Source organism: Thamnophis sirtalis, unplaced genomic scaffold (genome assembly GCF_051295495.1).
Source record: "Thamnophis sirtalis isolate CommonGarterSnake01/CBP01778 unplaced genomic scaffold, rThaSir2_p1.2 scaffold_1, whole genome shotgun sequence".
NCBI lineage: Eukaryota > Metazoa > Chordata > Lepidosauria > Squamata > Natricidae > Thamnophis > Thamnophis sirtalis.
The window spans coordinates 175,784,657-175,809,976 of NW_028261381.1; the positions used below are offsets into that span (position 1 = coordinate 175,784,657).

General features: G+C 45.7%; 1 non-coding gene across 1 annotated transcript; it reads right to left on the minus strand.

The window, feature by feature from the left end:
- Nucleotides 1-10,126: 10,126 nt before the first annotated feature.
- LOC148049876 (U5 spliceosomal RNA) lies at nt 10,127-10,245 on the minus strand. The gene has a single exon (XR_015695324.1). It is a non-coding gene; the product is annotated as a U5 spliceosomal RNA (small nuclear RNA).
- Between the last annotated feature and the right edge of the window lie 15,075 nt (nt 10,246-25,320).

The window sequence follows — 25,320 nt, forward strand, 5'->3', positions numbered from 1 at the left end:
AGAGAGAGAGAGAGAGAGAGAGAGAGAGAGAGAGAGAGAGAGAGAGAGAGAGAGAGAGAGAGAGAGAGAGAGAGAGAGATGATAGATGGATAGATGATAGACAGACAGACAGACAGACACACACACAGACAGACAGACAGACAGACAGACAGACAGACAGACAGACAGACATACATACATACATACATACATACATATATATAGCCCTCAATACTGGAAGACTGTTATCATGTCCCTCCCCAGTCCTTCTTTTCTTTAGATTAGCCAAACCCAATTCCTGCAACTGTTCTTCATATGTTTAAGGCCCTTAATTATCTTTGTTGTTATTGTTTATCCCCTCTTTGTTGGGGGACCACGGGCAGAGGATGATGGGACTAGGGGGCAGAGGATGAAAGGGATAAGGGGCAGGAGACAGGATGATGGGGCTTGGAGGCAGGGCACAGAGGATCTAGGTTGCAGCAGAGGATGATGGGCCTAGGGGGAGAGGATGATGGGGGTTGGAGGAGAGTGCAATTGATCTTGAGGATTGACGGCAAGGGGCAGAGGATGATGGGGCTTGGAGACAGGGAACGGAGAATGAAGGGACAGCAGAGGATGATGGACCTATGGGGCAGAGGATGATGGGGGTTGGGGGACAAGGGGACGATGATGAATGGAAGATGGAGAGCCAAGGATCTTGGAGATTGGTAGCAAGCGACAGAGGATGATGGGGTTTGGAGGCAGGACACAGAAGATGAAAGGGGCAGCAGAGGATGATGGGCCTGGGGACCCAGGCGGTCCGGGGACACTGGGCCAGGCAGAGAACGGGAATGGGGCGACCTTCATAGTGGACATATCTTGCCCTTCCTTTCCCCGCTGGACCTAATCAACAACCAAATTGCAGCTTCAGAATTTGGGGGTGTCATCAGATGCGATGATCCCTCTTGAAAAAAAGCCAATTGGGTTCCTTATCCTGAATCACCAGCGCAGCCCTTGGAGATTCGGGGTGCTGGTGGGAGAGAGAGAGAAGCCAGTTGCCCGGCAACCCCCTTCCTGCTCCCCCTCCTCCTCCTCCTCCAGCTGAAGGAGAGGGGGGGCTTAAAGCAGCCCCCTCCTCCTCTTCCTCCACCCCAATTAGCCCGGCCTCAAAGCCCTTCTCCGGAGTGGGGAGTGGGGGGGGGGACTCCTTGCCAGGCCGGCTAATTGGGGTGCGGGCAGCTCCACGGAGCCCGCCGGGCAGCGGAGAGGAGGAGGAGGGCGGGGAACGGCGGATCCTCCCGCCTCCTCCCCGCCAAGAGAAGCGGCGATGTTCAAAGGCGCGCCGGGCGGCCAGAGACTTGAAAGCTGACCTAGATCCAGGCAGCAGCAGCGCCGCAAATTGGGGGGTCGGAAAGAGGAGAGGGAGGGGGCGGGTGGGGGTGGGGGAGAAGATGGGGAGCCCCAGGAAGGGAGAGGAGTGTTTCCTCTTCCCTTCCCTTCTATTCTAGTGTATATTCTATTCTCTGGTATATTCTGTTCTCTGTATTTTCTTCTCTTCTTTTGTATATCCTCTCCTCTCCCCTCTTCTTTTCTATATATTCTCTTCTATTTTCTATATTCTCTTCTCTTGTATGTTCTATTCTCCCCTCTTCTCTTCTATATATTCTATTCTCTATATAGCAATAGCAGTAGACTTATATACCGCTTCATAGGGCTTTCAGCCCTCTCTAAGCGGTTTACAGAGAGTCAGCATATTGCCCCCAACAATCTGGGTCCTCATTTTACCCACCTCGGAAGGATGGAAGGCTGAGTCAACCCTGAGCCGGTGAGATTTGAACCGCTGAACTGCTGATCTAGCAGTAGCCTGCAGTGCTGCATTTAACCACTGCGCCACCTCGGCTCTTGTCTTCTCTTGTTCTGTTCCCTCTTCTCTTCTCTATATTCTCTTCTCTTGTACATTCTCTTCTCTCTTCTCTTCACTTCTCTATATTGTATTCTAATTCTAATCTTCTATTCTCTTGTATATTCTATTCCCTTTTCTTCTCTCTATATTTTCTTCTCTTCTCTTGTATTTTCTATTTCCCCTCTTCTTCTATATATTCTATTCTCTTCTCTCTCTGCCGCACGAGCGATTGTGGGTGCACCTCGGTACACCCACGTTATACCTATCCTCCACGAGCTGCACTGGCTGCCTATTGGTCTCTGGATACGCTTCAAGGTGCTAGTCGTCACTTATAAAGCCCTTCATGGTATTGGACCTGGGTACTTGAGAGACCGCCTGCTGCCAATTACCTCCCTACGACCAATTAGATCCCACCGATTAGGCCTCCTCCGAATTCCATCTACTGGCCAATGTCGATTGGTGATCACCCGGAGGAGAGCCTTCTCTGTGGCTGCTCCGGCCCTTTGGAACGAACTCCCCGCAGAGATCCGGACCCTCACCACCCTCCAGGCTTTCCGCAAAGCCGTTAAAACCTGGCTGTTCCAACAGGCCTGGGGCTGATGAGTTCCCTTCCCCTCTTGAACTGTGTGACTGTTGATTGTTTTTAAATTTTCTCTGTATCCTGTTTGTTGTTTGCCTTGTTTGTATTACCCCTCTCCCCTGGGTTTGATAGCCGCCCTGAGTCCCTCCGGGAATAGGGCGGCATATAAATGAAATAAACCTATAACCTTCTCTATATTCTCTTCTCTTGTATATTCTATACTCTCTTCTCTATATTCTCTGGTATATTCTATTCTCCCCTCTTCTCTTCTATATATTCTCTTCTATTCTCTATATTATCTTCTCTTGTATATCTTAAACTCTCTTCTCTTCTCTATATTCTTTTCTCTTGTATGTTCTATTCTCTTCTCTTCTATATATTCTCTTCTATTCTCTATATTATCTTCTCTTGTATATCTTAAACTCTCTTCTCTTCTCTATATTCTTTTCTCTTGTATGTTCTATTCTCTTCTCTTCTATATATTCTCTTCTATTCTCTATATCTATTCTCTTGTTCTATTCCCTCTTCTCTTGTTCTATTCCCTCTTCTCTTCTCTATATTCTCTTCTCTTCTCTATATTCTCTTCTCTTCTCTATATTCTCTTCTCTTGTATGTTCTATTCTCCCCTCTTCTATATATCTCTTCTATTCTCTATATTCTCTTCTCTATATTCTCTTCTCTTGTATATTCTATTCTCCCCTCTTCTCTTCTATATATTCTCTTCTATTGTCTATATTCTCTTCTCTTGTATATCCTATACTCTCTTCTCTATATTCTCTTCTCTTGTATGTTCTATTCTCCCCTCTTCTATATATCTCTTCTATTCTCTATATCTCTTCTCTTGTTCTATTCCCTCTTCTCTTCTCTATATTCTCGTCTCTTCTCTATATTCTCTTCTCTTCTCTATATTCTCTTCTATTCTCTAAATTCTCTTCACTTGTATATCCTGTACTCTCTTCTCTTCTCTATATTCTCTTCTCTTGTATGTTCTATTCTCCCCTCTTCTCTTCTATATATCTCTTCTATTCTCTGTATCTCTTCTCTTGTTCTATTCCCTCTTCTCTTCTCTGTATTCTCTTCTCTTGTATATTCTCAACTCTTCTTAACTCACCTTGTCCTACCACATCCTATCCTATCTTAACCTGTCCTGTCCTATCCTATCCATCTTATTTCGTCCCATTTCACTTTATTTTATTATTTTATTTCATTTCATTTTTATTATGTTGTAGCATAACATACACTGAGGTGTTTTTAATGAGTGAAAACATAGAATAACAAGAGTTGGAAGGGACTTTGGAGGTCATCCCGTCCAATTCCCTTCACAAGACCTACACCATCTCAGACAAGTAGCTGTCCAGTCTATTCTTGTGTTTGTTTGTTTTTTTATTTCATTTTTTTATTATTTTTATTTTATTTATTTTATTTATTTATTTTATATTATTTTATATTGTTTTATTTATTTTATTTATTTCATTTATTTCATTTATTTCATTTATTTCATTTATTTCATTTATTTCATTTATTTCATTTATTTTATTTACTTTATTTATTTCATTTATTTCATTTATTTTATTTATTTCATTTATTTCATTCTTTCATTCTTTTATTTTATTTTCATTTTTTAGTTTAATTGATTTAGTTTCTTCTTCCAAAACTCCTTTTCGGAGGTCCTGGCTTTGGGAAGGTGGGGTCCCACTGAAGGGCTAGGCAAGAGGTGGCTGGTTTTGAATAACAGACCACGTAACAGTATACAGGTGGTCCTCAACTTACAACAACTCATATAATGACCTTTCAAAGTTACAACGGCACTGTGAAAAAAAGTGACTGACGGCCGTTTTTCACACAACTGTTGCAGCATCCCCATGGTCGCATGATGAAGACTCAGCCTCTTGGCAACTGACTCATATTTATGATGGTTGCAGGGTCCTCTTTTGCGACCTTTGGATGAGCAAAGTCAACAGGGAAGCCAGACTGACTTAACAACCGTGTGACTAACTCAACAGCTGTACAGATTCACTCAACAACGGTGGCAAGAAAGTTCATAAAATGGGTCAAAAACTCGCCGAACAAATGTTTCACTCAGCAACATAAATTGCGGTCGTAATTTGAGGATTACCCTGTGTACCAGGAAGGCTTATTATTGAGTACTGGAGAGACCAAACTGGCTTACGATAAAGACCAAAGGAAGAATAAGGAAAGAGACATGGCAAGGCCAAATATGACATAGCCCGCGCATTGCAAAAATAAATTGGCAGAAGAAAACAGATAATAACAAGATCCGGCAATGGGTAAGAGCAGGAGAGTTGGGGGGGGGAGGTTGGAGTGGGGGGGGACACAGGCAGAGGGACTAATTCTGTTTACACGAAAATCAAGGCTTAACAGTATAACGGAGTTGACAAACGCGTACAAAGCCAGAATTGGGAGATAGAGAAAAAACAGCCACACACAGCAAATACCGTCTCTGCAAAGAGGCTGAAGAAATCGCCTGGTTAGCTGATGCAAGAGGATACCAGAGTTGAAAGGGTCCTCGGAGGTCTTCTAGTCCAACCCCTGCTCAAGCAGAAGACCCCCATACCCCCATTCCATTTCAGACAAAGTGGCCAGTCCAGTCTCTTCTTAAAAACCTTTGGGGATGCTTTCTGGATGAGGAGCGAAACATCTTCAAAAGAGAAAGAAAAAACAAGAAAGTGCATTTGCCTCCCGAAAAAGCAGCTTTGGGACGCCAGTGATGGGAATATCCACAACTTCTGGAGGCAAGCAGTTCCACCGGTTCATGGTTCTCCCTGTCGGGAAATGCCTCCTTACTTCTAGGGTGGATTTTTCCTTCGTTAGTTTCCATCCGTTGCTTCTTGTCCTGCCCTCAGGTGCTTTGGAGAATAGTTTGACCCCCACTTCTTTGGGACGGCCCCTCAAATATTGGAAGGCTGCTATCATGTCACTTTTAGTCTAAAACATACGATGAACAACTGAAGGATTTGGGTATGTTCAGTCTAGAGCAGGGGTGGGTTCCTGCCAGTTCTAGCCTCTTCTCTAGAAGAGGTTCCACAAATCTACCGTGCCGTTTAGAACCGGTTCCAGCTCCCTCCGCCCCGCCCGCCGGTCTGCACATCATCAAGATGAAGAGCGAGAGGAGGAATTTTGGGAGTTGAAGTCCACAAGTCTTAAAGCTGTCAACTTTGAACACCCCTAGGGTTTTTTTTTTCTAAAGGGTTAGGGGTGCAAGAGTCTTGTAACTTGATAGCTTTAAGATTTGTGTGCTTCAAATGCCAGAGTTCCTGAGCCAACATGACTGGAGGAGGAATTCTGGGAGTTGAAGTCCACAAGTCTTAAAGCTGTCAACTTTGAACACCCCTAGGGTTTTTCCCCCTAGAGGGTTAGGGGTGCGAGGGTCTTGTAACTTGATAGCTTTAAGACTTGGGTGCTTCAAATGCCAGAGTTCCTGAGCCAACATGACTGGAGGAAGAATTCTGGGAGTTGAAGTCCACAAGTCTTAAAGCTGTCAACTTTGAACACATCTGGGTTTTTTTTCTCTAAAGGGTTAGGGGTGCAAGGGTCTTGTAACTTGACAGTTTTAAGATTTGTGTGCTTCAAATGCCAGAGTTTCTGAGCCAACATTTTGGTTGCTAAGCAAAAGCATTGTTAAGTGAGTTTCACCACATTTTACAAGTTGGCCATGCCCACCCAGTCACATGACTTCCAAGCCACTCCCACTCGGTTACATGGCTGGCAAGCCACTCCAACCTGGTCACATGGCCGGCAAGCCACTCCCACAAAAGCAGGCCACACCTACAGAAGAGGTTCTAAAAAATTTTGAAACCCACCACTGGTCTAGAGGAAAGATGGACCAGGGGGGACATGAGAGCATCATTCCTGCATTTGAGGGGCTGCCCCAAAGAAGAAGGGGTCATATTGTTTTCCAAAGCACCCGAAGGCAGGACAAGAAGCAATGGATGGAAACTAATCAAGGAGAGACACAACCTGGAATTAAGGAGAAACTTCCTAACAGGGAGGATAGTTAACCAGTGGAACAGCCAGCTTCCAGAAGTTGTGGGGGCTTCATCATTGAAGGCTTTTAAGAAGGGACTAGACAATCACCTGCCTGAAATGGTATAGGGCTGTGATGGTGAACCTAGGGGTGGTATCCAGAGCCATATCTGCTGGCACACAAGCCGTCAGCTCCAGTGCGCCAGCCAGCTGATTTTCAGCCTTCCGGAGCCTGGGGAGGGTGAAAAATGGGCCTGTTGCAGAAAATTAAGGGACTCAGACTTTGGAATCAAAAGAAGTGGCTTTATTGGTATCAAGGTTCAGAGCATTTGAACATCTGAACCAGAGGTGGGTTCCTACTAGTTCGCACCAGTTCGGTAGAACCGGTTCGTCAAATCTACCGAACCGGTTAGAAGAGGTTCCACCAGTGTCAGTGACGTGCGGTGACGGTTACCGTTGGTGAGGCAAGACCGCAGCAGCGGCGAGAAGCAACGTCCCTGGCACTGTGTCCGACAGGCGTCTCGCATTTATGGCGGACATAAACGCGAGACGCCTGTTGGACGCAGTGGCGGGGGTGTTGCTTCTCGCCGCCATCGCGCTCCACCGCCTTGCCCCCCTCCTCCGACAAACAATCCTGATGCCCCGGCCTGCAGCCAGCCCAGCACCGAGCCTGGACTCACCGCTCTTCTCCTCTTCCTCCTCCTCATCCCCGCTCGGTGCTGGGCTGGCTGCAGGCCGGGGCATCAGGATTGTTTGTCGGCGGGGGCGGGGGCAAGGCGGTGGAGCGCGACGGTGGCGAGAAGCATCTCAGATGGAGCCGGGACACCCGGAAGACAAGCCGGCACTCTTCCGGGTGTCCTGGCTCCATCTGAGATGCTTCTCGCCACCGTCGCGTTCCACCGCCTTGCCCCCCCCCCCCCAACCTCCTCATACGGACAATCCTGATGCCCCGGCCTGCAGCCAGCCCAGCACCGAGCCTGGACTCACCGCTCCCCGCTCGGTGCTGGGCTTTAAAGGGGTCTCCCCTCCCCAGCCAGCCAGCCCACCCAGCCAATTCCTCCCACCACCACCACTGTGTCCAACAGGCCAGGTGTCTCGCGTTTATCGCGGACATAAATGCGAGACGCCTGGCCTGTTGAAACACAGTGGCGAGAACATCCCTGCCGCTTCCGTGCTCCGCCACCTCACCCCCCTGCCTCCTCCGACCCCACCGCTGTGAAGAAAGAAAAAAAACACACACACAAACCTCACAATAAAAAATTAATTTTTTTATTAAATTACAAATTACAAATTAAATTACAATAAATTTGAACTCGCCCCCTCCCTCCGTCAGATCCACCTTTTCCAGCTGTGGAAACTCTCTCAACTCTCCTCTTGTCCGCCCAACGTAAGCGTGCCCAACGTAAGCTCTTAAGGCATGATTCGCTGCTCCCCGATCAGGAGGTGGGAGAATCAGTGCCTCTTTTGCATATGAAAGTTTTCGCTTGTTAACTCCTCCTTAACTTTTAAAAGGCGAAAAATTCCTTAGGCAAAAGAGGCCCCGAGTTCTCTGGCCTCCTCCCATAGTTAACACTGAGAGCAGACACCAAGCCACTGTGACTTTGAATCTGGTAGCAACTACCCTGGCTTTAATTATTTAAAAAAAATTATTTAAAATTCTTCCTTTCCCTCAGGAGACTGGTGAGGCCCCGCCTCCCCTGCCTCTAGTGACTGCACGTCCCTGACCAGTGTACCCGGAAAGCAGGCCGCACCTACAGAAGAGCTTCCAAATTTTTTTGAAACCCACCACTGATCTGAACACCAACTTATAGAAAAGACAGCTCTTATATATCTTTCGAAAGCAGCAGAACAACCTTGATGGGTTCATAGTTCCTGTTACTCAATATCTTGCCTAAGTTTCTGTGGCTAGCTATACTCTGGACTCCTAGGGGTGAACTGTAGCTGAACCTGCGGTTTTGGCTTTTAACATTTCCCGTTCTTGTACACGTCTCAAAAGGAAGTCTTTAGTATCCTTCTTTCTTACTTCTATATTCTGATTCACTTCATCTCCTGCCTCGGGCCCAACGGGCCCTACTGGAAGTTCAGAAATGATTCGTTTCTGGCTTCCGGAGGGTCTCTGAGGGGCATGGGGAGGCCATTTCCCCCTCCCCAGGATTCAGGAAAGCCTCCAGAGCCTGGGGAGGGCGAAAACGGCCTCCCCCCCCCCCCCCGCGCGGAGGAAATACCAAGCTCAGCTTGGAGGTGAATAGTGCGGAGTGTGGGGGGGAGGAGCAGGGAGAGTTGTGCGCGCATGCGTACGTTGGGGCGTGCTTTCCATTATGGATGCCACGCATGCCCTTGCATTTTTGGCACCCAGCGAAAAAATGGTTAGCTGTCCCTGATATAGGGTTTCCTGCTTGAGCAGGAGGTTGGACTAGAAGACCTCCAAGGTCCCTTCCAGCTCTATTTTGATTATCTGCGAGACCGCCTCCTGCCACATACCTTCCAACGGCCGATAAGAACTCACAGACTGGGCCTTCTCCGGGTGCCGTCAACCGGACAATGCCGGCTGGCGGCTCCTCGGAGGAGGAGAGCCTTCTCTGTAGCTGCTCCGACCTTGTGGAACGAGTCCTACCCATAGAGATCCGGACCCTCCCCACTCTCTCGGCCTTCCGAAAAGCCACTAAAACCTGGCTATTCCGGCAGGCCTGGGGCTGCTTGTTGTCATATAACTCCTTGTGTAGGTGTGGTGGTCACCCATGGCCCAGTGCATAACGGGGCATGCGCAGCCACGCTGAACCACACAGGAAAAAACAAGTCCCAAAAGATAAAACATCCTGACCAGGATATGACCATATATAGACAGAACTTCCCTGAGCAGTAGATTAGCAATTGTAGTTTGACAGGCTGTCTTTAATCACATGCTGATTGCTCCTCCTGCCTTTGTCCTATCTCAATAAAAGGGGCTTCCAGACCCCAATCTGGTCGCCTCATCCCGAGAAAGCTCGTGTCCGTGTCTTTTCTCAACATTGGCCTCATGGGCGAACCGCGGGTACTTCACCAGCTGCTGACTTCAGGAATGAGGTCCAGCCCCACCCAGATTGAGCGTATGGCGCGTTCTTCTTTTAAAATTGTTTCTTTTTAAATTGTTTCTTTATTTTAACTCCTATATTAACTTTTTCTCTAAGCCGCCCGGAGTCCTACGGGATTGGACGGCATATAAATCTATTAACAATCAAATATTTATTTTATTTCTTAAAAAAAAAAACCAAGACATTGAAGTACAATTTCTTTTGTGTGTGTGTGTGCCCCTCCCTCCCTCCACCCCCCAACCCCCCTCCTCCTTCCCCCCCCCCCCCGACTTCCCAGAACCCATACACGGTATGGATTTTTAACTAACACAGTCTAAAATCTATTGAGAAAAAAGAAATAAAGAAATTAATGACATTCTACATTGACCTTAGCTTCTTCTTACTGAACTAACTTTTAACAGTTTAAATCATTTCTGATCTTAAGCATAGGCTAACTGGAACTTCTTGGTCCCGTATTTATTTTGTATATAGTCAATCCATTTTCTCCAGTCTCGTTTATATCTCTCATTTGAATGATCTTTGAGATATGCCGATATTTTAGCCATCTCGGCTAAGTTTGTCACTTTCAATGTCCATTCTTGGATTGTAGGCAAGTCTTCCTTCTTCCAATATTGCGCCACCAACAGTCTTGCTGCAGTTATTAGGTGCAGAATCAAATTAGTCTCTACGAAACTCATAAATGTTCCTCTCCACAGAAATCTTTAGTAAAAGGCGAAAGATTTATACGATCTGAAGAGAAACCAGAGTATGCATATAAATCTATTAAAAGTTAAAGTTTCATTGTCCTTCTTAGACGCACCCAAATCATGCAGCCATTCTTCGTATGTTTTAGCCCCCAGGCCCCTAATCATCTTTCTTGCTCTTCTCTGAAACTCTTCCCAGAGTTTCGACATCTTTTATGATAACAGGGGGGGGACCAAAACTGGAGGCAATATTTTATAAGTGTGGTCTTTACTAAAGCTTTACGAAGCTTTATGAAGCACCTGGAGGAAAAAGACAGTGATTGTGTATTTATGTTATGTAATGTTTTTACACCATTTATATAATGTCCCTTAAGATAAAAAACCTCCCAGCGTGTAACCTCTGGGTGTTTTCTGCACCCTCAAATTAAACGACCGACTAAATATAGCCGCTTCGAAGACAACGTGCTCCAAACAAATTTCATAATAATTATATCAGCTGTTAGGCAGCAAGAATTTTAAAAAAGGGAAACAAAGTTAAATAAAAGGATTTTTTTTAAAAAAAACCCAGCAGAATGAAATTCTCCTTTTTATTTAAAGGGCTAGAGTTTTATAATTGGCTAGGACAGTGTTTCTCAACCTTGGCAACTTGAAGATGTCCGGACTTCAACTCCCAGAATTCCCCAGCCAGCGAATGCTGGCTGGGGAATTCTGGGAGTTGAAGTCCGGACATCTTCAAGTTGCCAAGGTTGAGAAACACTGGCGTAGGATATGTTCTTTCCCAACAAAGGGTTCCCTCTGCACATGTGCAGAGTACATGATACAGTTCAGTCATCCTTGATTTGTTTTCTATTAGCCGCTCTGTTATTCCGGCATAATTTTCAGCAGCGTGAAATCTGAATTCCTCAATCAATTTCTCCATTTCTCAATCAAGGGATTGGGCTAGAAATATAGTGGACCTCTGCGCATGTGCAGATTGCTTTTCCAAGTCACTTCACACTCCTCACATCCTGGACGTAAATTGTTTCAACTTCTACCCTCAAAACTAGGCTATCGGGGAATGCACACCAGAACAACTAGACACAAGGACAGTTTTTCCCCCCGAATGCCATCACTCTGCTAAACAACCAATACCCACAACACTGTCAAATTATCTACTAAGCCTATATTACTATTCTTCTTCTCTTCCTTCCTCGTACCTCTCTCTTTCCACTTATGACTATAACCATGTTGCTTGTATCTTTAAAATTTATATTGTTTTGTTTCCTCGTATAATTTGATTGCTTATTAGTAACCTATGATTATCACTTCTTTATTCGCTATTCTATTCTATTCTATTCCATTCCTTCTTTATTCCCTATTCTGTTCTATTCTTTTTTATTCCCTATTCTATTTTATTCTATTCTATTCCATTCTATTCTATTATTTCTTTATTCCCTATTCTGTTCTATTCCATTCTTTTTTATTTTCTATTCTATTCTATTCTATTCCATTCCTTCTTTATTCCCTATTCTGTTCTATTCTATTCTATTCCATTCTTTTTTATTTCCTATTCTGTTCTATTCAATTCTATTCCATTCCATTCTATTCTATTATTTCTTTATTCCCTATTCTGTTCTATTCTATTCTATTCCATTCCATTCCATTCCTTCTTTATTCCCTATTCTGTTCTGTTCTGTTCTGTTCTATTCTATTCTATTCCATTCCATTCTATTCTATTATTTCTTTATTCCCTATTCTGTTCTATTCCATTCTTTTTTATTTCCTATTCTATTCCATTCCATTCCTTCTTTATTCCCTATTCTATTCCATTCCATTCCTTCTTTATTCCCTATTGTGTTCTGTTCTATTCTATTCTATTCCATTCCATTCTATTCTATTATTTCTTTATTCCCTATTCTGTTCTATTCCATTCTTTTTTTATTTCCTATTCTATTCCATTCCATTCCTTCTTTATTCCCTATTCTGTTCTATTCTATTCCATTCCATTCTTTTTTATTTCCTATTCTGTTCTATTCAATTCTATTCCATTCTATTCTATTATTTCTTTATTCCCTATTCTATTCCATCCCATTCCTTCTTTATTCCCTATTCTATTCCGTACCATTCCATTTCATCTTTATTCCCTATTCTGTTCTATTTTATTCTATTCCATTCCATTCTTTCTTTATTCCCTATTCCGTTCTTTTCTATTCTATTCCTTCTTTATTCTCTATTCCATTCCATTCCATTCCATTCTTCCTACAAGTCATGGTGACCAAAACTGGATGCAATATTCCATGTGTGGCCTGACCAAGGCATTACAAAGCAATGCTCAGACTTCCCGTGACCTCCATCCTATCCCTCTGTTGGGGCCATGAAATCCTGGGTCCTGCAGAAGGTCCCCGGATCGGCTCCAACAGCGCCACGGAAAACCTCTGCCACTTTCTGGGCAAAGGTTTAGGGCAGCCATCTTACCCTCCTTTGTCTCTCCTGGTGGCCAAATGCCAAGCAGAGCAGGTGACACACATACACCCTCCCACCCCACCTCCTGTGCCTGTTGGATCCGGCGCAGGCTGGTGCAGCAACTGTCCAGTTGGACAGAAGGAACAGCTGCTTTTGGGGGGGGGGGTGTTTGGATAGGCTTCAAAGTGCCAACTGCCTCCTCTCTGCCCACAAAAGACCCCAAAGCAGACCCACCAAAAGGCCCAACTTGCATTGGCAAGGTTATAAGCAGAGGGTCATCCCCCGCCCAGCTGCCTGGCCTTAGTGAAGGACAATGCAGGGGGGAAAAATTCTAGAGTTGGAAGGGATCTTAGAGACCATCTAGTCTGACACCCCCCAAGTAGGCAGACTTCCAGGGGTGTTTGATCCCTTCTAAGGTTTCTTTTATGTTGTTGGTTTATCTAAAATCTCTATCTATCTATCTCTATCCATCTATTTCTATCTATCTATCAATCTATCTTTATCTCTTACTCTCTTTCTATCTCTCTATCTACCTACCTACCTACCTACTTACCTCTCTATCTCTATCACTATCTCTATCTATCTCTATCTCTACCTACCTACCTACTTATCTCTATCAATCTCTATCTCTACCTATCTCTCTGTCTGTCTATATCTATATCTACCTACCTACCTATCTCTATCTCTAGCTACCTACCTCTCTATCTCTATCTCTCTATCTCTATCTCTCTATCTCTATCTCTACTTCTACCTATCTACCTACCTACCTACCTACCTATCTATCTCTATCTATCTATCTATCTATCTATCTATCTATCTATCTATCTATCTATCTATCTATCTATCTATCTATCTATCTCTACCTACCTACCTACCTACCTCTCTATCTCTCTCCCTACCTCCCTACCTCTATCTATCTATCTCTATCTCCACCTCCATCTCCATTTCTATCTCTACCCACCTACCTACCTCTCTATCTCTATCTATCTCCATCTCCATCTGTATATCTACCTACCTACTATCTCTATCTCTATCTCTATCTCTACCTACCTACCTACCTACCTCTATCTATCTCTATCTCTATCTCCATCTCTATATCTACCTACCTAACTACCTACCTCTATCATCTATCATCTATCTATCTATCTATCTATCTATCTATCTATCTATCTATCTATCTATCTATCATCTCTATCTACCTACCTACCTACCTACCTATCTCTACCTCTACCTCTACCTACCTACCTACCTACCTACCTCTCTATCTATCTCTAGCTACTAGAACAATTAATCAGTGGAACAGAAGTTGGCTTCAGAAGTTGTGGAAGCTTCATTACTGGAAGCTTTCAAAAAGAGACTGGACTGCCATCTCTAAAAATGGTGTAGGGTCTGCTTGGGAGGAGGGTTAGACTAGATGACCTACACGGTCCCTTCCAACTAGGTTAATCTATATCTGTCTGCCTGTCTGTCTGTCTGCCTGCCTGCCTGCCTAATCAGCTGTGGGTTCGCCATCACTGAAGGTTTTCAAGAAGAGAGTGGACAGTCATTTGTTTGGAATATCACAGTGTATGTTGCTTGAGCAGAGGGGGTTAGACTAGAAGACCTTCAACGCCCCTTCCAATTCTAACAGAACCATAGAGTTCGAAGGGATCTAGGAGGTCTTCTAGTCCAACCCCCTGCTCAAGCAGGAGACCCCATTCCATTTTAGACAAATGGCTGTCCAGTGTCTTCTTAAAGACTTCCAGTGTTGGGGCATTCACAACTTCTGGAGGCAACTTCTGTTCCACTGATTAATTGTTCTCACTGTCAGGAAGTTTCTCCTCAGTTCTAAGTTGCTTCTCTCCTTGATTAGTTTCCACCCATTGCTTCTTGTCCTGCCCTCAGGTGCCTTGGAGAATAGTTGTGACTCCCTCTTCTTTGTGGCAACCCCTGAGATATCGGAAGACTGCTATCATGTCTCCCCTGGTCCTTCTTTTCAATGCTGTTATTCCATATTCTGTAACTGGGAAACGAACCGGGCTACCTTACTGGGGGAAAAAAGACTGGCCGACTTTGTCGGAAGTGAAGCATCCGTTTCCAAGATCTTTGCCCCATTTGGATTTTAGGGACTGTAAATCCCAGCAGGCCAAATTTGGCACAGAGGACTCTCAAATAGTCCCCCCCACAACCTTTGCACAGAGGCGTAGGAAGACCCTCAGGGTTCATTTGCTCATCCCCTGTGGATGGAGGAGGGGATGATAACCCCAACGAGAAAGACAAGGGGCCCCTTTACAACAGGTTCTCGACTAATGAAGGGGGTGTGTGGCTAACAACGGGCTCCCCTCTGCCAAAGCCCTTGCAACGGCTTTTTATTTTTAGAACGCCAATCGGCGTGGTCTTTCTATCCCATTTGGCGTATCCACCTGTCAAAACAGGTGTATTGGCCTGCCGGTTGAGATATTTCCTTCCTGATTGAGCTGGGGGGGAGGGGGGAGGTTGGGATGGGGAGAGGGGGGGGCTGATCTCTCCCTTTCTCCTGAATTATAGACACATTTTCCAATGTAAAGTGATCTCAGAAGAGACAAGGCAGCAGGTGGAAGGCTGGGGGGGGGGGAGCAGATGAGGGTGGGGGGGGGCTGTATTAAATTGACAACCAGAAGACAAGAGCCACGGCGCTGTCCTCCCCCTCCCTCCCCCCCAGCCCAGCCCAGCCCAGCTCAGCTGCGGTGTAAAAAAAATAAAATAAAAATACGGAGAAAAAAGAAGAGGAAGCCTCTTTATGGCTGGTAGTGGGGTTTTTTTTAAAGACTGGTAAAAGATGGGGAAAGGGCGCCCCCTGGTGGTGATGTGGAGGGATAAGGTTTAAGGCAGTGTTTCTCAACCTTGGCGACTTTAAGTCCTGTGGACTTCAACCCCCAGAATCCCCCAGCCAGCTATGCTTGAGAAACACTGGTTTAAGGGAAATTTCGCGTTGCTTCCCTCTCTGGGAAGCAGGTAAGTTTTTTTTTTCCTATCTAAGGGAGACGTTCTCCCCAGCAGGGTCAAAAACTTCAAGATGGCGACCAGAGCCAGTGAATCAAAGCAGTTTTGACGTACAGGGAGAAGGAACTGGAGTTTCGGTTGTAGACGTTTGTTGTGGTTAGTTGCGAAGTCGTGTCCGACCCATCGTGAGCCCCATGGACAATGCTCCTCCAGGCCTTTCTGTCCTCTACCATCCTCTGGAGTCCCTTTAAGCTCACGCCTGCTGCTTTGGTGACTCCATCCAGCCACCTCATTCTCTGCCGTCCCCTTCTTCATCTTTTGCCCTCCGTCTTTCCCAGCATGAGGCTCTTCTCCAGAGAGTCCTTCCTTCTCATTAGGAGGCCAAAGTACTTGAGTTTCCTCTTCATGATCTGGCCTTCTAAAGAGCCGTCAGGGTTGATCTCCTCTAGGACTGACCGGTTGGATGGCCTTGCACTCCAAGGGACTCAATGCAGGAGTCTTCTTCTCCAGCACCAGAGTTCAAAGGCCTCCATTCTTTGGCGCTCAGCCTGTCTAATCAATCGATCAGAATAGGGAAGGGACCTTGGAGGTCTTCTAGTCCAACCCCCTGCTCAGGAAGGAGACTGTATACCATTTCAGACAAGTGGCTATCCAGTCTCTTCTTTAAAACCTCCAGGGATGGCGCACCCACAACTTCTAGTGGCAAGCTGTTCCACTGGTTAAATTGTCCTTGCTGTTAGGAAGTTTCTCCTTAATTCCAGGCTGCTTCTCTCCTTGATGAGTTTCCATTCCTGACATGGCACAAAGCATGCTGGTTGACATTGCCACTCAGTGAGTACAACATAGAATATAGACCAATAGAGCTGGAAGGGACCTTGGAGGTCTTCTAGTCCAACCCCTTGCTCATGCAGGAGACCCTAAACCTATGATGGTGGTTCATCCCAGTTCAGTGGTTCTCAACCTTCCCAATGCCGCGACCCTTTAATACAGGTCCTCTTGTTGTGGTGACCCCCAACCATAGAGGAGCGGTGTCTCGGTTCCGAAGACCATGGAAAATATGTGTTTTCCGAGGGTCTTAGGCAGAGATGGGTTCCTACCAGTTCGCACCAGTTCGGTAGAACCGGTTCGTCAAATCTACCGAACCGGTTAGAAGAGGTTCCACCAGTGGACCCGGAAAGCAGGCCACACCTACAGAAGAGGTTCCCAAAAATTTTTGAAACCCACCACTGACACACACACACACACACAGACTCACATAGAGAGAGAAAGAGAAAGAAAGGAAGAAAGGAAGAAAGAAAAAAAGAAAGAAAAAGTGTGAGAGAGAGATGAAAGAAAAAAATGAAAAAGGGACAGAGAGACAAAAGGAAGGAAAGAGAGAGAGAGAGAGAGAGAGAGAGAGGAAGAAAGAAAGAAAGAAAGAAAGAAAGAAAGAAAGAAAGAAAGAAAGAAAGAAAGAAAGAAAGAAAGAAAGAAACCCACCACTGGTCTTAGGCGACCCCTGTGAAAGGGCCCTTTCGACCCCCAAAGGGATCCCCGACCCACAGGTTGAGAACCGCTGTTCCTAGTTGCTCTTCTCTGCACTTTTTGCAAAGTCTTTTTATAACGTGGTGACCAAAATGCAGTTATTCCAGGTGTGGCCTTACTAAAGGTAGTTAAGACAAAGATTTTTCTAAAGGACAAGCAAGATATTCTCACTAACAGATTCAACAGCTTCAAGATGGCGGCCTTAGCCAGTGGATCAAACCAATTGTGAAGAATAGCAATAGCAATAGCAGTTAGACTTATATACCGCTTCATAGGGCTTTCAGCCCTCTCTAAGCGGTTTACAGAGTCAGCATATCGCCCCCCACAGTCTGGGTCCTCATTTTACCCACCTCGGAAGGATGGAAGGCTGAGTCAACCTTGAGCCGGTGAGATTTGAACCACCGAACTGCAGATAACAGTCAGCTGAAGTGGCCTGCAGTACTGCACCCTAACCACTGCGCCACCTCGGCTCTCTTGAAGAAACCGGAATGCCAGTTGTAGAGGTTTAACTGACACTTTTTTTTAATTCTTACTTGTCAAATCATTAATTATGAAACAGCGTTTCTCAACCTCGGCAAATTTAAGACGTGTGGACTTCAATTCCCAGAATTCTCCATCCAGCATCTGCGGAGTTCAACTCCCAGAATTCCTCAGTCAGCACGGCCGGCTGGGGAATTCTGGGAGTTGAAGTCCATATGTCTTAATTGGCTGGGATTGGGAAAAAAACACTTTTATAAAACACGAGAAGCACATTTTATTATTTAGGTACAGTGGTATTTTATACAGTGTTGACTGCGACATATTAACACTCTAACGTTTAGATAAGTTAAGGCTTTAAAGACAAGGAAACAGAAAATAATATACAGTGTTTATATTAATTACCATTTCTAAAATGCTAACGAACCTAAAGTGCTTTACCTTTTTACACCTACAAGCAAAACGCGGCAAGAATAAACGGCTGCAAAATACATTAAATGATAAAGGCTCTGTCTTAAGCTTAATAATTAGTATGAAGGTCTGCAGTGCATTGCTACTTCCTATTCTTTGTGCATATTTGTGTGTGTGTGTGTGTGTGTGTGTGTGTGTGTGTGTGTGTGTGTGTGTGTTTTGTGGCCCAGCTGGAGCCGTTGGAGCTGCCACCAGACTCCGACAGCGAGGTGCCCTATGAGTCGGCTCTGGAGGATGTGGAGGACCCTGGACAGGGTTCCGACTCCGAGCAGGGCGCAGAGAGGCTGTTTGGCCACCAGGAGGCGCCTGAGCCTTGGACAAGTGGGGAGGAGACAAGGGAGAGTGATCCGGATGTCATGCATTGGAGCAGTGGGGAGGAGATAAGGGAGTTGTTCCTGGATGCCCGACAACGAGAGCTAATAGGCGTAAGGAACAGTTACGCAGTTACAGGAGATAATTGCACTCAGCTGGTGGCAATTAGGCTCCTCTCAAGTCTATAAAAGGAATGATTGTGCACACGCCCTTTGCAGAAGTCAACGTATTCACTTGAGCTGTATCTGTGTGCGTGTATGTGTGTTTGTTCCAGCATAACTCTGGAATGCCTCGAGCAATTTCAACCAGACCTGGTACACAGATGACTGGAAACAAATACTGTGGGGGTAAGACACCCCAACACTCCTTGGTGTGTGTGTTCTGTTAAGATACAGCCTGTTGTGCCTTTAAATGGCTTCTACTGAACAGCACAAGTGAAGTTGCCACGGTAACAGCTTCACCGTACTCCACAAGGGGTACTGATGTGATTACAAACATGTAATGATGCAATGCTGCCTTGAGTTTGCAATGTTGTGGCCCCATCGCAATGCAGTTGGCGACTCCGCACCCGTTCTCGGATGACTGACTTCCAATCTGTGAAATTTGCTTGGCCATCGACTCTTCTTGGGCTTCTAGTTCGCGCTCTTTGGCAGCTGCTTAAAACTGAACGGTTTTTTTTTTCCCCTTCTGACCCCAAAATCCCAAAGTTCTCTTTAACAAGATTTATTGAGACCAAGGGAGAAATTATGGATTTGATGGGAAACTCGGCACAATACCCTGTAGCGCAATGCTGCCCCCAAGTGGCCTTTCTAGGTCTTTTTTCCTTGGATCGCCTGTCCAGAAATAACCGCACCTCATTTATCAGGATATTCAAACAGCGGCCTACAGCTGATTTTTTTCCCCCAAGCCCAAATCTTGAAGTTGTCTTTAACAAGATTTATTAAGACGAAAAGAGAAATGCTGGATTTTATGGGACTCTATGCACATTTTAACCTGTAGGGCAATCCTGCTCCCTAGTGGCCTTTCTTGGGTTTTTTTTTTTTCCTTAGGACGTCTGTCCAGAAATAACCACATCCTATTTATCAAGGAGCTTTAACAGCTGCCTAAAGCTGAACATTTTCTTTCCAAGCTCAAATCTCAAAGTACTCTTTAACAAGATTTATTGAGATGAAAGGGGACGGCTTCGCAGGAATTCCAGCAACAGAACAAGTCCCCCTTCTATCCCCTCGTCCAAATCATTGATGAAGATATTTGAGGCAAAAACAGAGCCTTTCTTCCCTCCATCTAGGCCAGGGGTGTCAAACCCAATTTTATTGAGGGCTGCAACAGGGGTGGGATGTGCCCGGGGGGTGGGGCATAATCATGGTGGGCGTGAACCAGGGGTGAAATGCTACCAGTTCTGGTCGGCTTTCTCAAACGGTAGTAAAAAAATGCTACTGGGTCACAGAACTGGTAGTAAAAAATGCTGAAAAAAAGTTTTTAAAAAACATTCCAATGATCGCAGGTCACACAGCTAACAATTGGAACTTTTTTTTAAAAAAACCCTTTTAAAGCATTTTTTTTACTATAAGTTTTCCGGAAAGGCGGGGGTGCGGGGTCCGTTTTTGCTCCCAGCAGACTTCCCTGAAGCCTGCTAGGCCAAAAACTGGGGGGAGAGGGTGCTGAGAAAGAAAGAAAGAAAGAAAGAAAGAAAGAAAGAAAGAAAGAAGGAAGGAAGGAAGGAAGGAAGGAAGGAAGGAAGGAAGGAAGGAAGGAAGGAAGGAAGGAAGGAAGGAAAGAAAGAAAGAAAGAAGGAGTGAGAAAGAAAGAAAGAAAGAAAAGAAAGAAAGAAAGAAAGAAAGAAAGGAAGGAAGGAAGGAAGGAAGGAAGGGGGAGGGACTGAGGAAGAAAGAAAGAAAGAGGGAGGGAGGGAGGAAGGGAGGAAGGAAGGAAGGAAGGAAAGAAGAAAGAAAGAAAGAAAGAAAGAAAAAGAGGGAGGGGAGGAAGGAAGGAAGAGAGAAAGAAAGAAGGAAGGAAGGCAGGAGGGACTGAGGAAGAAAGAAAGAAAGAGGGAGGGAGGAAGAAGGAAGGAGGGAGGGAGGAAGGAAGAAAGAGAGAGAGAGGGAGGAGGAAGGGAGAGAGAGAGAAAGAAAGAAAGAGGGAAGGAGGGAGGGACTGAGGAAGAAAGAAAGAAAGAGGGAGGGAGGAAGAAAGAAAGAAGAAGGAGGGAGGGAGGAACAAAGAAAGAAAGAGAGAGAGGGAGGGAAGGAGGGAGGAAGGGAGAGAGAGAGAAAGAAAGAAAGAGGGGAAGGAGGGAGGGACTGAGGAAGAAAGAAAGAAAGAGGGAGGGAGGGAGGGAGCAAGAAAGAAAGAAAGAAAGAAAGAAAGGAGAGAGGGAGGGGGGAAGGAGAAGAAAGAAAGAAGAAGAAAGAAAGAAAGAAAGAAAGAAAGAAAGAAGAAAGAAAGAAAGAAGGAGGGAGGGAGGGAGGGAGGAAGGCAGGCAGGGCAGGCAGGCAGGCAGGAAGGAAGGAAAGGAAGGAAATGAAAGAAAAAGAGGGAGGGAAAAAGGAGAGGAAGGAAGATTACAAACCTGGCATTAGAAGCAGCTTCAGAGGATAATCCAGGGCTGGAATGGACCTGGAGGTCATCTAGTCTAACCCTGCTCCAGCAGGACATTGTGAGTTTCTGTCTTTTGATCCTCCAGTTACATGGCTACATAGCCACGCCCACCCAGTCATGACCCCCACCAAACCACGCCCACCAAGCCACACCCACAGAACTGGTAGTAAAAAATTAGATTTCACCACTGGCGTCAACAGAGACTAAATGAAAGGTTGTAAGTGAGGGAGTTCCATATTTTTGAGTTGTAGCATCCCACTCACTGCCCTTCGAGCCACAGGGCCGTTTGGAAATATCTTCAGGTGAAGACGAAGGGAAGGCTGACCTGGATTTCCTCACTAATCTTTCAAACATTCCATGATTTTGTGTTTGGGATAGTTAAATGCTACAATAGCAGAGTTGGAAGGGACCTTGGAGGTCTTCTAGTCCAACCCCCTGCCTAGACAGGAAACCCTTTACCCTTTCAGACAGATGGCTCTCCAACATCTTCTTAAAGACTTCCAGTGTTGGGACATTCACAACTTCTGAGGCAACTTCTGTTCCACTGATTAATTGTTCTAACTGTCAGGAAATTTACTCCTCAGTTCTAAGTTGCTTCTCTCCTTGATTAGTTTCCACCCGTTGCTTCTTGTCCTACCCTCAGGTGCCTTGGAGAATAGCTTGATTCCCTCTGTGGCAACCCCTGAAATATTGGAAGACTGCTATCATGTCTCCCCTAGTCCTTCTTTTCATTCAACTAGACATACCCAGTTCCTGCAACCGTTCTTCATATGTTTTAGCCTCCAGTCCCCTAATCCTCTTTGTTGCTCTTCTCTGCACTCTTTCCAGAGTCTCCACATCTTTTCTACATAATTTACATCATCATTGGAGGTTTTTAAGAAGAGACTGCACAGTCACTTGTCTGAAATGGTATAGGGTCTCCTGCTTGAGTAGGGTGGGGGACTAAGAGAATAGCAGAGTGGGAAGGGACCTTGGAGGTCTTCTAGTCCAACCCCCTGCCTAGGCAGGAAACCATATTCCCTTTCAGACAAATGGCTATCCAACATCTTCTGCTATCATGTCTCCCCTAGTCCTTCTTTTCATTAAACATTAGACACACCCAGTTCCTGCAACCGTTCTTCATATGTTTTAGCCTCCAGTCCCCTAATCCTCTTTGTTGCTCTTCTCTGCACTCTTTCCAGAGTCTCCACATCTTTTTTTACATTTCACTCTCAAATATTGTTCAACTGTAAAACACTCTCGGATTCCTTTTCCTTAAGAGAGGTAATAAAACTTCATGGGGGAGAGTGATAAGGCATTCCTGTAGTACATTAATTTGTACCTTTAAAAAAAAAAAACTCCTTGTGGTTTTGGTTAGTCCTTCAGCCTTTCTTGAGGATTTTTGAGGCCATGCGCTGCCTTCTCACAACTCACTGGAGCAAGGAAGAGTAACGAATTTCTTTAGGGCAGGGGGGTCAAACTCAAGATCCCACAGATTGGGCCTCCTTCGGGTACCGTCGACCGGGCAAATGCCGGTTGGCGACTACTCGGGGGAGGTCTTTCTCTGTAGCTGCCCCAGCCCTGTGGAATGATCTCCCCGCAGAGATCCAGACCCTTCCCACTCTCTCGGCTTTCCGTAAGGCCACTAAAACCTGGCTGTTCCGGCAGGCCTGGGGCTGTTACCCCAAAATATGGTCCAGCCCAGTGGTGGGTTTCAAAAAATTTTCGAACCTACTCTGTGGGTGTGGCCTCCTTTGTGGGAGTTGCTTGCCGGCCATGTGACCTGGTGGGAGTGGCTTGCCAGCCATGTGTTTCTTTCTTTCTTTCTTTCTTTCTTTCTTTCTTTCTTTCTTTCTTTCTTTCTTCTTTCTTTCTCTCTCTCTCTCTCTCTCTCTCTCTCTCTCTCTCTCTCTCTCTCCTTCCTTTTGTCTCTCTGTCCCTTTTTCCTTTTTTTCTTTCATCTTCCTCTCACTTTTTTTTCTTTTTTCTTTTTTCTTTTTTTCTTTTTTCTTTCTTTCTTTCTTTCTTCCTTTCTTTCTCTTTCTCTTTCTCTTTCTCTTTCTCTCTCTGTGTGAGTCTCTGTGTGTGTGTGTGTGTCTGTCTGTCTGTCTGTCTGTCGGTGGTGGGTTTCAAAAGTTTTTGGGACCTCTTCTGTAGGTGTGGCCTGATTTCCGGGTCCACTGGTGGAACCTTTTCTAACCGGTTCAGTAGATTTGACGAACCGGTTCTACCAAACTGGTGCGAACTGGTAGGAACCCACCTCTGGTCCAGCCCCACTTGGAATGGAGTGCATGGTGTGTTTTTAAGTCTATCTTTTCTTTTTTTTTTCTATGCCTTTTGATTTATTTGTATTGTGAGCCGCCCGGAGTCCTACGTGATTGGGCGGCATACAAGCGTTATTAAACTTTGAAAAAACTTTGAAACTTCAAGGCTGGGGGGGGGGGGCGGATCTGGCCTGCGGGGTGCTTAGATCTGGCCCTCAGTGCAGGGGTGAAATCCTCCCAGTTCGGCTGAACCAGTAGGGACGATTGCCGTTGGTTCTGTGAACCGGTAGTTAAAAAAAAAAAGCTTTTGAAGATCGCACAGCTCAAGTGTGAGCCTCGCGATCGTCGGAAGCTTTTTTTCCACGCTTTTTAAAGATTTTTTTTTCCTGCTGGTTCAGGCAAAGAGGCAGGGGAAAAAATGCTTTAAAAAGCAAGGGGGAAAGCTTCCGATGAGCCATGTGATTGTCTTCTTTATTTCACTTTTTAAAGCATTTCCCCCCTACCTGTTGTGACTCAGCAGAAGTTTGCTGTGAGTTGAGTCGGGATGCAGGAATAACAATGCAGCTGGGTCTCGTTAGTGCGGTTTATGGAGATAAAAGGACTGATGGTGCCACGCCCTGGTTGCAGAAGTCAACGTTCACTCGTTCGTTCGTGGTTCATCGGTCATCGGTCGTGATTTGTTTCTGAGAGGCACTTGGATAAGTGATTTGCTTTCTGTAACCCTGATTCAAATGAGACACTTGGAGAAGTGATTTGCTTTCTTTCTGTAAACCTGGTGTTGCTGTAATTAGCTCTTTGTTTTTGCATTCTGCTGCGTAATCTTTTTGCCAGAGACATTATTTATGTCTATTTTTGGGCTCGCAGCCAGAGTGAGCCAGGTCTGATAAAGTTATTTCCTTTTAAGTCTGTCTGACTGTCGTCTGTGAACAAGCAAGGAAGGGGGGTCAGAACACTACCTTTTCGCCCAAACCAGCAGGAAAAAAATGCTTTAAAAAGTAGGGAAAGGCTGGCCACGCCCACCCAGTCACATGGAAAAAAAAACCTGCCCGCCAAGCCATGCCCATGGAACCAGTGGCAAAGAAATTTAGACTTCACCATTGCCGCGGTGCCTCTGCCAGCAAATAGCAATAGCAATAGCAGATTTTTATATACCACTTCATAGGGCTTTCAGCCCTCTCTAAGCGGTTTACAGAGTCAGCATATCGCCCCCAAGAACAATCCGGGTCCTCATTTTACCCACCTCGGAAGGATGGAAGGCTGAGTCAACCCTGAGCCGGTGAGATTTGAACCGCTGAACTGCTGATCTAGCAGTCAGCTGAAGTGGCCTGCAGTACTGCACTCTACCCACTGCGCCACCTCGGCTCATACGGGCTCCTGAGCTCCGTTTCCTGCTGCGACAGCCTCCTGCAGCCCTCTGCTAGCAAAAATGGAGCTCGAGAAGGTCACATGAGGTTCGCTGGCAGAGGGTTGCAAGAGGCCGTTGCAGCAGGAAACGGAGCTCAGGAGCCTGTTTTTGTTGGCGGGGTGCTTGGCCCCCACAGGCACTCCTGACCTGAATGACATCTAGGTGGCCACACCCATTCTGGACACGGACACACACACACACACACACACACACACACACACGGTCAGACACGACCCCGATGCGGCCCTCAATGAAATCGAGTTTGACACCCCTGGTTCAGGGAATACGGGAAATGCCAAGGGTTGATGATGATACCATTCAAAAGGTAGATCATACATCTTGCCATAGAACCACTCATTACATTGTGCGGCTGGCAGAGGCACTGCAGACTGGCCCTTCGATATTTCCAGGCCGGCCCTGCGGGCCATACCTAAGCAGCATGTGGGCTGGATCCGGCCTGTGGGCCCCAAGTTTGACACCCCTGATTTAGATGCGCTTCCATTGAGGAGTACAGGTTGAGTACGGTTGGTCAGCCAATTGCGAATCCATCTGGTGCTGTTAACACCATATATCTTATTTTCTATCTTATCAAGTAGTGGGTTGTGGTCATTGGTGGGATTCAGCCGGTTCGCACCATTTCGGGAGAACCGGTTGTTAACTTCCTGAGCAGTTTGATGAACTGGTTGTTGGAAGAAATCATTAAGGCAG